Below are 16,382 nucleotides of genomic sequence, written 5' to 3'. Positions count from 1 at the left end.
TGGCGATAAAGAATAAAATAGAGAGGAAGAAATGGGGTAGCCGATTGGGGACCATGAGCAGCAAGGAGATATCCTAAATCTACCAAAATATTTTGAGGGAGAAGCATAAATGACCCTAAGATAAGTAGGAACAAAAGATCCAGAATTGCAAGAGCTAATTGAGAAGGAAGGAATCGACATCCAATTTTTGATGGAAGAAGCAGAGAAACAAGGAATAAAAGTAATCAACATGGATCAAATGAACAAGATCCAATATTTATATTTGATGAAAGAAGCGTCGAGATTATGAGGGTAGAAAAGACCACGTCCAAAAAAAGTAGGTGGATCTCTGAAGGGGTCTGAACTAGGTGTGAAAGCAATGAAATCTCATATGGTGTTGGCACCACGACAGAGCCAACAGAAAAGAGGGAGAAAGGAAATCAATGTCGCTCTTAAGGAGTCGTGAGCTATGTTAATAATTTCAGGTAAGATGAGAGCTCTAGGCTCACCCTCCTCAAACAATATTTAAATCATTAAAGTTTTATCTTGGAATATCAGAGGCATTAGTAGCCTTAGGAAACAAAGATTGTTAAAAAAAAAATTCAAATGGAACAACCTAATATTTTTTTAATACAATAATTGAAATGCTCAGTAGGGAAAATAAATGAGTTAAGTAGGAAACTAGGAATAAAGTATGACTCAATGGAGGTGGAAGCGTAGGGCTCGACTGGGGGTTTGGCAATTTGTTGGAACCCCCAATCCTTGATCCTTTTGGACTTTGAAACCCATAGATCATACATATATGTAGAAATGTAGGTTATAGGAACCCCTGGCATAATGGTTTTCATTGATGTGTACATGCCTTCAAAGACTTGAGGAGAAGACAAAGTCATTGCAAGATCTAAGAAGAATAAAGAGCAGGAAAGGGCACTTCCCCTGGGTGGTGGGGGGATACTTCAATATGATAACTTCTCTATCAGATAAAAAACGTGGCCAAAGAAGAATAGATAGAGAATCAGAAGCATTTAAGGAATTCATTGAAGAGACCAAATGTATTGATATGGAAACTACGAATGGATGCTTTACTTGGAGTAATAAGCACAGAAGGCAGCATCAAGTGGTGTCCAGGCTTGACAAGTTTTTAATATCAAAAGATTTACTAATGAGAGGGGTATACTTGATAGCAAATATCATTCCTTGTGGGGGATCTGACCATTGGCCAGTGCTATTAATGATGTAATTAGCAGGAACTCCAAAAAATAAGCCCTTTCGATTTGAAGCATTTTGGTTAGAGCACCCTAACTTCATGGAGAATGTAAAATCATGGTGGAAGGAAAATATCCCAGACATAGGCTCGAAGATTTACACCCTACGAGCTAGGTTAAAACACATTAAGATGAAACTAAAGCAGTGGAAAAAGATGGAATTTGGAAACATCTTTCAGGTGAAAAAGGAACTGGGACAGAAAATGGAAGCATTACAACAACAGTTGTTCTCTGCTGGGTACTTAGAGGGGAGAAAAGAAGAGGAAATGACATTACTGAAGAAGTGGGAGGAGAGATGCAAAAAAGAAGAAATCCTTTGGAGGCAGAAATCTCGTGTGCTATGGCTCAGGGAGGGGAGAAAAACAAAAAATTCTCTCATTGATCAACAATCAAGCACAAAAACTCCAACGGAATCCTTAGAATAAAGGATGAAAGAGGGAAAACCTTTGAGGCTCACCAAGACATTGAGGAGATCCTGGTCCATCACTTTCAAAAGATAGCTTAAGAGACCTAGGTGGAGAGAGGGGAAGACATTCAAAGGATAGTGAGGCATATCCTGAAGGTGCTCATTGAGGAACACAACAAAAACCTAAAAAATTCAGTCTCTATGGAGGAATTGGCTTTGATAGTGAATGAAATGGTGAATGGGAAAGCCCCAGGGTCAGATGGATTGACTATATACTTCTTTAAACCTTGCTTGGAAACTGTCAAAATTGATATATACGAGGTGGTGGTTGACTCTCAAGAATCAACAACAGTTCTTAAAGCTCTGAATTCAATTTTTATAGCCCTTATCCCTAAGGAAGAACTCGAAAGTACCCCTGAAAATTTAGGTCTATAGCACTATGCAACATTGTCTATGAAATCACATCCAAGATAGTTGCTAATTGGATGAAAAAAATTCTTCCATATCTGATCTTAGAGGAACAATCGGGCTCTGTGGATGGAAGACAGATCTTGGACAATATAATCACGGCGCATGAAGTGGCTCACTCTTTGAAGACCCAGAAAAATGTTGGTATGATAATGCAGTTAGACTTATCTAAGGCTTATGATAATATTAGCTGGGAATACATTGAATTGATGTTACATACATTTGGCTTCAAAGAGAACTGGATTAATTGGATCATGGTAATGGTCTCATCACTTAGTTTTTTTTCTTCTTCTTAATGGATCCCCATCAAAACTGTTTTTCCCGTCCAGAGGAATTCGGTAAGGTGACCCATTATCTCCATTCTTATTTATCTTAATGATGTAAGGGCTCGAAAAAGCAATAGGAGAGGTCAACAGAGAAGGCGATATTACAGGGTTGAAGCTGCATGCTAACACTCATACGACCACTCACCGATAATTTGTGGATGAAACTATGATGCATGGCGTACCTACGGTTAAGAAGGCTTGCAATTTCAAAACCATTCTAGATACCTTCATGAATGCATCAGGTATGGATTTAAACCTATCAAAGTCTATGATTTTCTTTTTCATCACTCACATTGCTATCCAGAGAAATCTTTCAGCTATCTTGGGTTTCCATAGGAAATCCCTCCCTTCCAAGTATCTAGGAGTTCCCTTAATGACACAAGCATGGAATAAGTCCAAATGGGAAAAGGTCCTATCCAACCTAGAAGATAGGGTCAAAATATGGATGGTGAGAGTGCTGAATTTTTCAAGAAGGTTGGTGCTAGTAAAGGCGCTGCTTCAAGCTATCCTGAGATACCTGTTATCTATTCTTTTTGTGCCTAAAGGAGTGCTCCAAAAGATAAAGGAGATACAAAGGAACTTCTTGTGGCGAGGAGCAAAGGAAAAAATGAATGGGAATTGGTGGCATGGAACATGATTTGTAAATCTAAGCAAGCAGGAGGCCTTGGGTTACAAGACCCTGAGATAATTAATAAAGAAAATGGAGCCAAATTGTGGTGGAAATGGTTAACAATAGGGGAAACACCATGGGTGATCTGAAAATCACCCTTGAGTGACTTCAGTTAAAGATTTATTGAATGAAGGTATTACAGACTCATGTGCTAGTGTGTGTGTATGTCATTTTAGGAAACGGATCGATCAGATTGAAAAATACACAGACACTGGAAATATAGAAAACAACAGAGAAACACAGTGAGAAAATACAAGAACACAACAAATTAATAAGGAGTTCACTCTATCCTCCAGGGCTATGTCTCCGGTCCAGCTTTCAGTGGTGGCCTTCTTTTATTGTGTCTTTAAAGTAGAGAATTACAATGAGGAGCTCAATCTGAGTCTCTTGAAACAGAATTGCTTGGCAGGGTGGTTCTTGGATTCCCCAAGCCACTGGAGTACACAGACTCTTTGCCTTACTAGCTCTTGATCTCTTTGGTCTTTAATGGGAGGAGTCCATTGTGGTGCTCAGTTCCTCGACAGATCCTCTCAGGGATGGCTCGATGTTGCCTTATGCTGCAGGTCAGTTCGGCTCTCTGTCCTTCTGCTCTTTTCTTCATTGTCTCTTCGTTCTCTGTCTTCTTCTTTCTCCGGTTCTTCCTCTCGGTGTTCTCTCTCGGTCCCTCTGTTCTGTTCTATCCGTTTATGGCTTTAACGTCAAACGATCTCATGACTTCTCGATTCCCCTTCCATCCCCCGTCGAGTTTCCTACTACTGCTCGATTGGAGTTCCCTGTCTCTGCGTCTTCATCAATGGCTCACAAGGAGTGGCCAAATGTCCTCCCAAGAACTGCGCCAGCTTTTCCTCGTCGGTTTGATTCTTTGATTACGTCGGGAAATGACTCGTTTGCCACCTCAGCGGTCAAATAAGACATCAAATTCTTACACATCGTTGCTTAATCCCCTATTAAATATGGTTCCCCCTGTTAGCTCTCGAAACTGCCTCAGGCTGAGGAAGGAAAAAACTCAAGGCAACATCAAACCAAGCTCAGCCTCGTAGCTAGCCCTACGAGGACAGGAGAGGGCTCTCTCCGGGTCTATCTCGGCAAAAGGTCTTCAAAGGGTCTGAGATGACCAATAAAGAATACTGATTTTAGGCTAGTAAATTGATAGGGAAAGTTTGATTTCAAATTTTTAGGGTTTTGTTGGAAAACAGGGCAAGGCAATTTTGGGTGCGGGGATGAGACACAGTTTTTGCAGAGGTATTTTTGGGGCAAGGTAGGTGATTGTTTTGATGCCTTTAAAGGAATTGAATGGAAAGATATGATTGGTGAGGAGCTAAGGAGAGCAAGAAACTTTCAGGAGTTCTCCTTAAACAGATGAAAACATAGATATTAAGCAAACTTAAAGGCAGAGCATAGAAAACCATGAATTCTACCTTAACACTTCATTTGCTTAATTTGCAAAAGAGAATAGTAGAAAAATGATACACATAAAAAAATTAAAAGTACATGAGAGTAACACACCATAAACACAAATAACCACAGGAATCCCAAATAGTGCTGAAAAACCCTGGTCTTTCCTTTGCCAAAATTGCAGAGATACAAAGTGTAATACAGTCTAAGCTTATCCCTCCAGAGTCCAACCCTGAAAATGACTAAGAAGATACATAATATAGGCAAGCTAGCACATTTCCTTGCCTCTAGGGGTCGAGCTCATCATCCTAGGAGCTGTTTCAACCAATTCTAAACTGAGCACTACAATCTAGGCAATCAAAACAACTTGCCTCTATAAGCTAGGAAACCAAATCATTCATTAATTTTTTGCCATTTTATGAATGAATCTTCTAGAATAGGTAAAAAATGTCATGTCAACATGAAAATACATTAATTACATCAAAGAGGGTGAAAAATCCCATGAAAAGTCAAAACTGGTCAAATAGCTACGTTTTCCTATACTGTAGATGAAAAATTGGAAAATTTCCCTGATGCGTAGCGCGCCAAATCTCTACGCGTAGCGCGCCTTTCTACCCACTTTTGGGGCACTTCCCGGAATCCAAATGAGGCTCAGGTGGGCTTGTTGGAAAGGTATAGATGTCTAAGTTCCAACCCAAGTGGAATTTCTCAATTTGGTGCCCATTTGCCCCTCCAAAAATGAATTCTCCCAAGACTGCTTCCTGTGTGTCCAAAAAGGGGCAGAAGGTCATTTTTTGCATGTTTTTTGACCTTTTGGGGGCCCAAAACTTGATGAGATGTCTTGGCAGTGGTTGAGCAGGTGTATTTTATCATGAAAAATCCAAAAATGCAAACCTTTCTTGAATTGGGCCTCCCCATCTTCAGGGTAGCGCGCGGCGCGCTACGCGTTGAGGGCAAAAACCTGTTTTCAATACAAAAATTTCAAAATTGACCAAAACTTCTCCAAATTTTTTGAGATTTGAGCTGGGGGTGTATCATCAAGTACCATGCTCCTTCAAGGAGGCTTCGGCCAAAATTTGGAGTGGATCGGGCCTTTTTCGCCGTTTTAATGCCTTGCTCAATCGCCTCTTAAGGATCTTCATTTTCGCTTTGCAAACATGCATGCAGGCCCAGTAATGATTCTTCATATGGCGGAGCATATCTTTGTCTCTGTTTTCCTTGGCTAACAATTTCTCTAAATGAGTGTTCACCCGGATGAGCATAGACTCTTGCTCAATAGGTGTCAAATCACCGGGTCTCTTGCGGGCCAAGTTTCAGTCTTCTCGGATTCGCCGCAACTCATCAAGAGTGTGTTCATCTTCTAGCTACTTGTTACGCTGCTCCAAGTAGTTGATTGTCCAATTGGCCGTTTCCAATTTCTGTTGCAACAAGCGATTTTCAGCCTTCTGTTGCTGAATGATCTCCTTTAGCTCCGCGCTAGGAGAGCTGATATCAAGGTCGATAATATCTATGTCCGGATCTCCTGATGGTCCCTCATCAAACATGGGTTGCTTGCCTCTGTCCTGTACCTGTACCTGTGCTGCTGTCGAAAGCGAGGCCCCTTCTACACGAAGTGGAGATAACACTCGCTGTGCTGATGAAGAAGGCGAGACCCCTTCCACCTGATGTGGAGATAATACTCGCCGTGCAGATGCAAATAAGGCCCTGTGGCCTCTCTGATATGTAATACATGCTGGAGTGCTGACATGCTCGGGCTCTGGAATGTCAAACTGATGTGAAAGCCCTCCCTCATCATGGACAATCTCAGGAGGTGGCCTTGGTACCGTGAAAAAGTCGCGAGAAATGAAATCCTCCCAAGCAATACCCTGCTGTGCCAACTGATGCATCACTATGATTTTAATCAGTGCATAATGATAAATACTCTTGTGCTGCTGTGTTGGGCTCTTCCTTTGTACCAAGGGCACCATCCTTTCTATATTGCGACACATGAAAAAAGGAATGTTCATCATTCGTACCCTTGTGAAATGCATCAACAAACGAATATGGTACGAATAGAGACGTGAAAATCTGCCCTCACAAGTGAAATAGCGAATAATGAGTCTCATCAACGGTGCATACTCATCCCTTAGGAATCTGAAAGGAAAAACAACAGTTAAGTGTCTCATACACCCGGGTTTGATATATGGCTCATAGTGAAATCTGTCTAACTGCTGGCACTTATTCCATTCCTCCCCTACATTTGGTATCCCGGTGGCTTGAGCAACAATCTCGGGTGATAGGGTGAAGTCCACTCCTGCAAGGTTCACATGACCATTCTACAAATGTAGGACAAACAAGCGAGCTAGTTCTCTGTGATGTTGAATTTGTGAGATCCGCTCACAATATCCAAAACATGATTGGTACTGAAAACAGTTCATTGCAAGTGGACAAGCTTGCAAATGAGCCAAAGAAGTGGGCTCCTCCCTGACATGCCGACCACCTTTACCGCCCTTGTGATGCCTCCTTGGCACTTCTATCTCTGGTGTTGAATCACTGTCATAACTCTGCTCATAATCTGATTCGGTTTCTGACATAGTTTTGAAGACAGGATGGCTGAAATGTATATGCTGACTGTGCACACAATTGATTGCTGTTTGACTTTTTCAAATGTTGTATTTTTCTTGAGTTAAGAGAGAATTTGAGAGCTTGCTGGCAAGTCACTGGGCGAAAAACCCAACGCGTAGCGCACCTTTCCCAACGCGTAGCGCCCCTCTGGTGCGTAGCGCCTGAACAAAATTACACTGAGAAAATCGCGCTGATGCGTAGCGCGCCTCTGCTGATGCGTAGCGCGCCCTTGGAACTGCCCGATTCGCTCACTGATTTGTGAAATCGCCTTTGCAAGGATCCACTTTGCTTGTAAGAGATGAATGAGGTGTTAATGAAGAGGAATGTGCTTATATAGGCTCCTTTTTAATTTTTACTTGACCAAAACCCACTTTGTAATGTTTGAGTATTGACACTTTTTTGAATTAATAGGCTCTGACTTCTGGTTTCACTTTTTAAAATAAATTGGTTGAAATAATGATTTCTTCTGATGATTTTTGCAGGGATAGCTCTGAAATGCTTTGGCAAAGGAAACCAAGGCTGCGCTTCAACATTTGGAGAACTTGAAATTTTGACAATTTTTTACAAAAACGAGATGGTGACTTGTGTTTTTCAAAAACAGAGTTTTGAAAACAAAGTCCAAATTTAGCTGTACAATGATGAGAATTATTGAAATGATGCTCTATGAAGGACATCCCTCTGGCCTGCTGGTCCTTTATGACTTCTTAAGACAAAATTGACTCAACCCTAGACCTAAGACCTCGAAATTTAAAACAAGATGATGAATGACCCTTGAAGACTTTATTTACTTAAACAGACCTGAACCAGCAGTGCCAAACACGAGGGGAATAAATGACACAAAACTACTCCACCAGAGTTATGGCATGCCTAACGGAATGCAACTGATCACACTGATGGGACACCTAACCATGAAATGCAAAGAGCTTTGATCTCTGGTGAAGGGCTAGTAGACCGACTCTAACACCCCCATCGGGCGCGATCTCAGCCACTAGATCTGGAGCCCCCAGATCAGACGCCATTCACTCATTGCGCGCGGTTGACTTGCTCGATCGTTAGCGTGCAATGAGGGGCGATTTTCTCTCTCCTCCGCCTGCCACGCGTCGGGCACTGAGTGGAATCACTTGTTTTTCTCGAAATCCTCTTACCGCCCAAGGGTGCCCCTGATGAATATCACCGGTTTTTGGAGCACGGGTCCCGCCTTTAGCCTTTTGTGCTTTTCCCCACTGTTTTCTCGACTTCCATGCGACCGATCACTCGGAGCCTCTCCTTCTCGAGGGGTTTTGCCCAGCGATGCATGATTAGCGCTAATCGCGGATTAGAAACTGCCTCCTTTTCCTGATTCGGCCTTCCTAGGTGCTAGTTTCGCCTCCTGCGTGGTCTCCATGGGCCTCAGTCAGTGCGCTTTGACTGAGGTCCTCGTTGTTCCTCGCTAGTTTCCAACTACCACTGTTCAGAGGTTTTCTTGATTGCTCTGTGCTCATAATTCTTTGAAGTCTATCCCGTTTTGGTGCAGCTATGGCTTTGTAATAATCTTCATTTATCCAATTCGGATCATGGCCTTCCCACTGAAAAAGCTTTTGGACCACCAAAAGTTGGTTTTCAAGCATCAACTAAGTGAGGGTACAACTGTCTCACTTCTCCAATCTCAATCCACTTTGCACTGCTCGACTTTGAACCCTTGAGTCCAATTCTAAGGTACTCAACATCTCCCCTGCGCGTCGTCCTCACCTTCCTGTTTAAAATTGTTTCTTCCTACAATTCATTAAGATATTCAGGTAGCAGGTCATTGATAGAAGGCAATTGACTCTGTTCTTCAGGATCCTCAATTAGAGAAGGTTCAAACAATCTCAAGCAATATACATTTATGACTGAGTAGACGTGCATGTAAGCTGGTAGACCAAGGCGAAAAGCATTCTCACCAATCTTCTCAAGTATCTTGAAAGGTCCATACCTGATAGGCTTTAGCTTTTTACCTTCACCTTGCATTCTGTCCTTGCTGATATACAGCCAGACTTGGTCACCAACTTGGAAACTATGCTCTATCCGATGCTTGTCATGCCTTGCCTTGTATTTGGCTTGGCTCTTTTCTAGCTATTCTTGTACTGCCTGGTGGATCTCCTAGATTTTTTCAATGAACCTAGTTGCCTTGTCCACATCACCGTGTCCATCAACTGTGGTATCTTTACCAAAGACAAAATCCAAAGGAGACCTTGGTGTGAAACCAAAATAGGTCTCGAAAGGAGATCTCTGTGTAGAAGAATGTTTTGCTCTGTTGTAAGCATGCTGCACATAACATAAGTGTTCATCCCAAAGCTTAGGATGTTTGCTGCAATATCCTCTGAGTAACTAGATCACTGTCCTGTTAACTACTTTTGTTTGGCCATCAGTGTGTGGATGAAAAGCTGTGCTTTTCTTCAGTTTGGTGTCCATCAATTCCCACATATTTGACCAAAACTTCCCCACAAATTGGGTGTCTCGATCAGATACAATGGAAGTGGGTAGTCCAAAATGAACCCATACATGTTCAAAGAATAATTTTGCAGTTTGTTTAGTTGTAATCTATTTATTACAAGGTATCAAAATACACATTTTGCTGAACCTATCCACAACAACATATAAATAATCATGACCTTTCCTAGATTTAGGCAATCCTCCAACAAAATCCATGGAAACACTTTCCCAAGGGTGAGAAGGAACTAGTAATAGAGTGTATAAGCCTAGTTTTCTATTGCTGGGATTGCTTTTAGCACACATAGTACACCCTCTTACATATCTAGAAACTGTCTCATTCATTTTTGGCCAAGCTGTGCAACTGTTTTACTTACCCCAAAGTGACTTGATATCAGAGAAATGTGTGCTTCCCTAATTATCTTTACTCTCTCAGTTTGTGGAACTTAGAGTTTCCCACAATGGTATAAGAGTCGGTCCTTTACATGATAATCCAATTCTTCTACTCTTTTGCCTTGACACAAAGTTGCATATACATCTTTAAAGTCTATATCTTTAGCAAATTGTTCAATGTAGCTTTCATGTAGCACAGAATTATGCTTAAGTATAGTAGATTCATTTATAATGGGTCTAGATAACATGTATGCAACCTTATTATGTATGCCCTTTTTATATCTGATGACTAAATGAAATTGTTGTAGAAAACCCATCCATCTGTAGTGCCTTGATTGCCGCATCTTAGTTTGGGAGTGTAGATATTGAAGTGGTTGATGATCAATATGTATTACTGTCTCTTTGCCCATTAAGTAATGTTTCCACTTTTTCACACTTTGAAATAATGCATACAATTCTTTATCATATGTAGGATAGTTAACTATTGCAGGATTAAAAGTCTCAGAATGATAACATATGGGTTTACCGTGCTGTGTCAACACTGCTCCCATGGCATAGTCACTGGCATCTGTTTGGATCTCAAATGGTCTTTGTAGATCAAGTAGTGCTAGTACAGGTGTTGTAGTAATATTTTCTTTTAAGGTGTCGAAGGCTTTTTGATGTTTGCCTCCCCACTGAAACACCTTGTTCAATCCTGTTAAAGCATGTAAGGGAGCTGCAATTGAGGAAAAGTTAGAAATAAACTTCCTCCAATACTGTGCTTCCCCTAAGAATCTTCTCACTTCTGTAGCAGACTTGGGTTTAGGCTAGTTTACAATGACTGCCACTTTAGAGGGATCTATTTTCAATTCACCACCCCTTACTATATGACCCAAATAATTTAGAAATGTTTTGCCAAATTCACATTTTGAGAGTTTAACATGAAGTTTTTCTCTTTTAAAAACATCTAATGTCTGCTTAACATGCTTTAAGTGTTCTTCCAACATTTTGATAAAAATTAGAATGTCATCCAAATACACAATAACAAAATCATCAAGAAAAGGTCTAAGTACATCATTCATTAATCTCATGAAAGTAGCAGGAGCATTAGTCAAGCCAAAAGGCATAACCAACCACTCATACAATCCCTGCTTTGTCTTGAAAGCAGTCTTCCGTGCATCTTGTTCTGCAACCCTGACCTTATGGTATCCACTGTGCAAGTCTAGCTTGGTGAAATAAACAGCTTCTTTCAATTGATATAAAAGATCATCTATGCGAGGAAGGGGATAACAATTTTTTATTGTTATCTTATTCAGTGCTCGGTAGTCAATGCACATTCTCCACGATCCATCTTTCTTTCTCACCAAAATGATTGGTGACCCACATGGTGATGTGCTAGGTCTGATGAACCCTTTCTCGAGCAACTCCTGCACCTGCTTCTTGATTTCAACATTCTCTAAAGCAAACAACCTGTACATTCCAATGTTAGGCAATGGAGCATCTTGCTGCAAAATAATATCATGTACTATTTCCTTTTTGGGTGGCAGACCTTTAGGTTCTTGAAACAAGGTATCATACTCTGAAACAACCTTTTCTAAATCAGCTTGTTGTTTAGTATTACAGACCTCAAATACATTGGTTTTATCAGGTTTCTTTTCCTTTACAACCATCAGTAAGAATTGTTTGCATGAATTTATCATTCTTTTCATCTGCCCTGAGTTTATGAGAGTATAATTATTCTTGAGCTTATGAGCTCTTACAAAGTATTCGATTCCATCTTTGACAAGTAGATACTTGTTCTCAGCTCTATAGGAAATAACTTTTCTATCATACAAGTAAGGACTTCTTAAAACAATTCCACATATATCCAAAGGAATTATGTCTAACTCAACCTCATCTACAAATGCTGACCCAAAAGAAAACTTGAGTTTGCACTGTCTAGTCACTTGTAGTTGTGCTTTATCATTCAACCATCCTAATGGGTATGGTTTCTTGTGAGGTGTAGTTGCTAATCCCAATTATTTTACAATTGCTTCAAAAACTAGATTTACTTGTGAGCCACTATCAAACAAAGTATCAATCTTTTGACGTTTGGAAATAACTCTAAGATGGAAAAAATCATTTCCTTTTCTCTCATTTTCTTCATCAGTAATAGATTGTGCAGAATTACTAGTAGATGCTTCAGAATTCTCACCTTTTATACCTATAGCTGCAATGGTTGTCTCATCTCCTGAGTCTGACCCCAAATCATTCTGAATAGCTGCAACAGTCTTCTTCTTCTTGCCCTCAAACTTCTTAGGTCTCAGCTCTAGATGCAGAATCCAACAGTGCTCATCATCATGCCCATCCTTGAGTGCATGAAGCCTTGCTTTTTTGTGCAGTATTAGCCTTCCTTGCTTTCCATTTCTGTTTTTTTTTATCCTTGATCTTGCTTGCAGTGGGTTGGGATGGTACCCCAACTTCTAAATTTCCATTATTTCCTCTAGCTTCTAGATGAATAGCTTGTACAGATACCTCATCTATACTAGTGGGATTAAACATGAGGATGGTATGCCTCATGTAGCTGTGTAGACCACCAATGTACTTCAACAGAGTCTCTGGTGAGTCTAATTAGATTCCTAGAATCAATGCTCTCTTTCTAAATTCTTGAGTGTACCCTTGCACACTTTGCCCTTTCAACTGCCGAAGAGTTTGCCAACTCATCATGGCTTGTTAAATGTAGGCCAATGGATAGAACTGCTTTTTGATTGCAGAAACAAATTCATTCCAGATAGAGATAGTCTTACCATGTCTTTTCATATCAGGTTGGGTTCTGCCTTCCCACCAAACCAAGGCAGTGCCTCCTAGACGTAGGCTTGCCAGCTGAATCTTGCTCTTTTCTGAGTCAATGTTTTGTACTTTGCAATAAACATCACTTTGTCTGATCCAATTGTCCAACTTTTCTGCATTTAACTCTCCATCATATATAGGCAAGTCAAATTTAACATCCAGTTTGATCAAAGATGCCTTCTTATTATGCACAGGGCTATTAGGAGGTGTGAGGAAGTGAGACTCATCTTCTTCTTTGTCTTACTTAGAGCCTGATGAGTCTTCATCCTTATTTTTTCTAAAGTCCCTATACATTTCTTCCACCATAGACTTTATGGCTAGGAAACTTTCTATGAATTGAGGGTCTGGCCCCAAAGAACCTTCCTTTGACATTGTCTTCCAAGGATAGAATCTCCCAATTTCAGGATTAGTTTTGACCAACTCTCCTTCTCCTAATTTGAGCTTTGATCTAGTGAGCATTCAATAGCTAAACCAACACAAGCTTGTCTAACCTTTACAGCCTAGAGCTTTGATACCACTTGATCTGAAAATCACCTTGAGTGACTTCAGTTAAAGATTTATTTAATGAAGGTATTACAGACTCATGTGCTGGTGTGTGTCTATGTCATTTTAGGCAATGGATCGATCAGATTGCAAAATACACAGACACTGGAAATATAGAAAATAGCAGAGAAACATAGTAAGCAAATACAAGAACACAACAAATTAACAAGGAGTTCACCCTATCCTCTAAGGCTACGTCTCTGGTCCAGCTTTCAGTGGTGGCCTTCTTTTATTGTGTCTTTAAAGTAAAGAATTACAATGAGGAGCTCAATATGAGTCTCTTGAAACAAAATTGCTTGGCAGGGTGGTTCTTGGATTCCCCTAGCCACTGGAGTACATAGACACTTTGCCTTACCAGCTCTTGACCTCTCTGGTCTTTAATGGGAGGAGCTCAATGTGGTGCTTAGTTCCCTGATAGATCCTCTCAGGGATGGCTCAATGTTGCCTTACACTGCAGGTCAGCTCGGCTCTCTGTCCTTCTGCTCTTTGCTTCACTGTCTCTTCGTTCTCTGTCTTCTCTCTATCTTTTTCTTTCTCTATTTCTTCCTCTCGGTGTTCTCTCCCGATCCCTCTGTTCTATTATGTTTGTTTATGGCTTTAACGCCAAACGATCTCATGACTGCTCGATTCCCCTTCTGTCCCCCATCGGGTCGCCTGCTGCTACTCGCTTAGAGTTCCTTGTCTCTGCGTCTTCATCAACGGCTCACAAGGAGTGGCCACTTGTCCTCCCAAGAACTGCGCCAGCTTTTCCTCGTCGGTTCGATTCTTCAATTACGTCAGGAAATGACTCGTTTGCCACCTCAGTGGTCAAATCAAATCTCAAATTCTTACACATCGCGGCTTAATCCCCTGTTAAATCCGGTTCCCCCATCGGGTGCGATCTCAGTCATTAGATCTGGAGCCCCCAGATTCGACGCCATTCGCTCATTTCGCGCAGTTGACTTGCTTGACGGTTAGCACATGATAAGCGGTAGTTTTCTCTCTCCTCCGCCTGCCACGTGTCGGGCGCTGAGTGGAATCGCTCCTTTTTCTCCAAATCCGTGTTGGAAATAATACTGAGAGGGGGGGGGGTGAATTAGTATTATCTAATCAATTATTTTTCATTTCACAATCAGATTTGTATATGCTACTTCAGTTATGGGAAACTGCATATATACGCTACTGTGTCTAAGGCAACCAGCGTATATCAGTAAACTTATGATTCATTAAATGTTGATCTTTAATTAGTGCATCAGAACTTCATTAACCATAAGAACAGTAAACAGGTGCAGTAAAATAGAACAGATCATCACACACATGGACACAAGATATAAGGTGGAAACCCAATGTGGGTGAAAACCACCTGCTGCAATTCGTCTCTATCTTCTTTTAATAAGAAACTTCTTTTTACAATATTTTTGTACTGGTGCAGTCTTATACCAGTATGCAGGCTTCTACCTGCAGAAGGCTACAACCTTCTCTCGTTTTCCAGCTTCTCCTGGAAGGGAGCTACAACCCCCTTAGCTCTTGTACTAGTTGAAGTACTAGTACGTAGGTGTTGGCCTACAGAAGGCTACAACCTTCTCTTTTCTTCTAGGGACCACGTTTCATAAATTTTCAGATTGGATCCATCAATAAATAATCAAACATCAAATATATCTGCATTAACCAATCTCCTTTGCTTCAATCAAAACTGAATCGAACAATTACTTCTTTGAATGCTATAACCAGAATACAGTAACAGTAACCAGAAACCAATCCTGAACCCAGAACACTGTAGCAATAAACAAAAGTAGCTAAAATATATTTCATGAGACGTACGCTACTTCAATATGTAGAACCTGCGTGCATACGCCTTTGTATTAAGGCCAACCAGCGTATATGCTATTTTGACTTACTGAACCAGCGTGTATACACATCTCTGCTATGCCTAACCTGCGTACAGATCTACAAAAAAGATAATTTACCCTTTTCACTTATTCAGACATCAGTTATACCTAGATTATTAGATTTATAGATCAAGTCATGCACCAAATATAACAGATCAAAATCACACAAAGATACTACTATTCAAGTCTTAAGATCTTGACCCATCAATAGAACTTATCCTTCTTCTAGTGCTCAGGGTCCTCCTTGGTTCAGATCCAACTATGCACCATAACCCAATGACCAGTATTCTAGATCTTGCTCTTCATAAGATATTCAGTGCTTGAGTGAATGCCTTTGCCTGATGATCTCCTTCCCCTTTTATAGTCTAGGCCTTACTCAATACCATGGTCCAAAACCATAGAGAATCAATACCATGGACTCAATACTTGGGTTCAACACTTCAGACAAGATACCATGGTCCAAAACTATAGGTCCAAATACCAAGGACTAAATACCATGGACCAAAAAATAAGTTTTCCCACATGTACACGCTTTGCCTTACATGAAAGTGCGTGCATACGTATACGCGCCTTTTGATCAATGATCCCACGTGTATACGCGACTTGGTTGAGAGGAACTTGCGTATATCTCTTTTTCCTTCATTCTGAGAACCTGAATTGTGATCTATCATTTGAGTGAGTTGCCATCAAGGACAACACCTGTGTCATAGCACCAAACCTGTGTCATAATGCCAACAATCTCCCCCTTTGGACTTGATGGCAACCCCAAGTCACTCAAAGTCGTTCTCCCCCTTTGTCATCACGGGCAAAGGGTTATGCTCCCCCTGAGTACACGCTGAAATCTCTGCTCTACTGTGCTGTCCATGCTCCCCCCAACTGTAGGCAAGGTCTGCAAAAAGATTTTCTACATGAAGAAACATGACTTTATACATCATAAATGACCTTCCTATCACTAAAGACTCATACATACATCCATCTCCCAACCAAGAGGGGATATACCAATATTGACTCATCCACCCAACCAAGTGGGGATCCACCAAAAGTTTACACATGATAAAACAAGAACATTACATCATCCATCCCAGGCATAGTGGGGAAACCAACATAGGTCATTACATGACCTTGATAATACAAGAAATACATGACATAGAGACTAAATATCTAAGACAAGGCTATGATAGTCATCAGCAACTAACATCAGCAGCATCT

This window comes from Pinus tabuliformis, chromosome Q (assembly GCF_031772625.1).
Source record: "Pinus tabuliformis cultivar Carrire ecotype Pingquan chromosome Q, CPIR1, whole genome shotgun sequence".
NCBI classification, from domain to species: Eukaryota; Viridiplantae; Streptophyta; class Pinopsida; order Pinales; family Pinaceae; genus Pinus; species Pinus tabuliformis.
Note: the sequence above shows the minus strand (reverse complement) of the source record.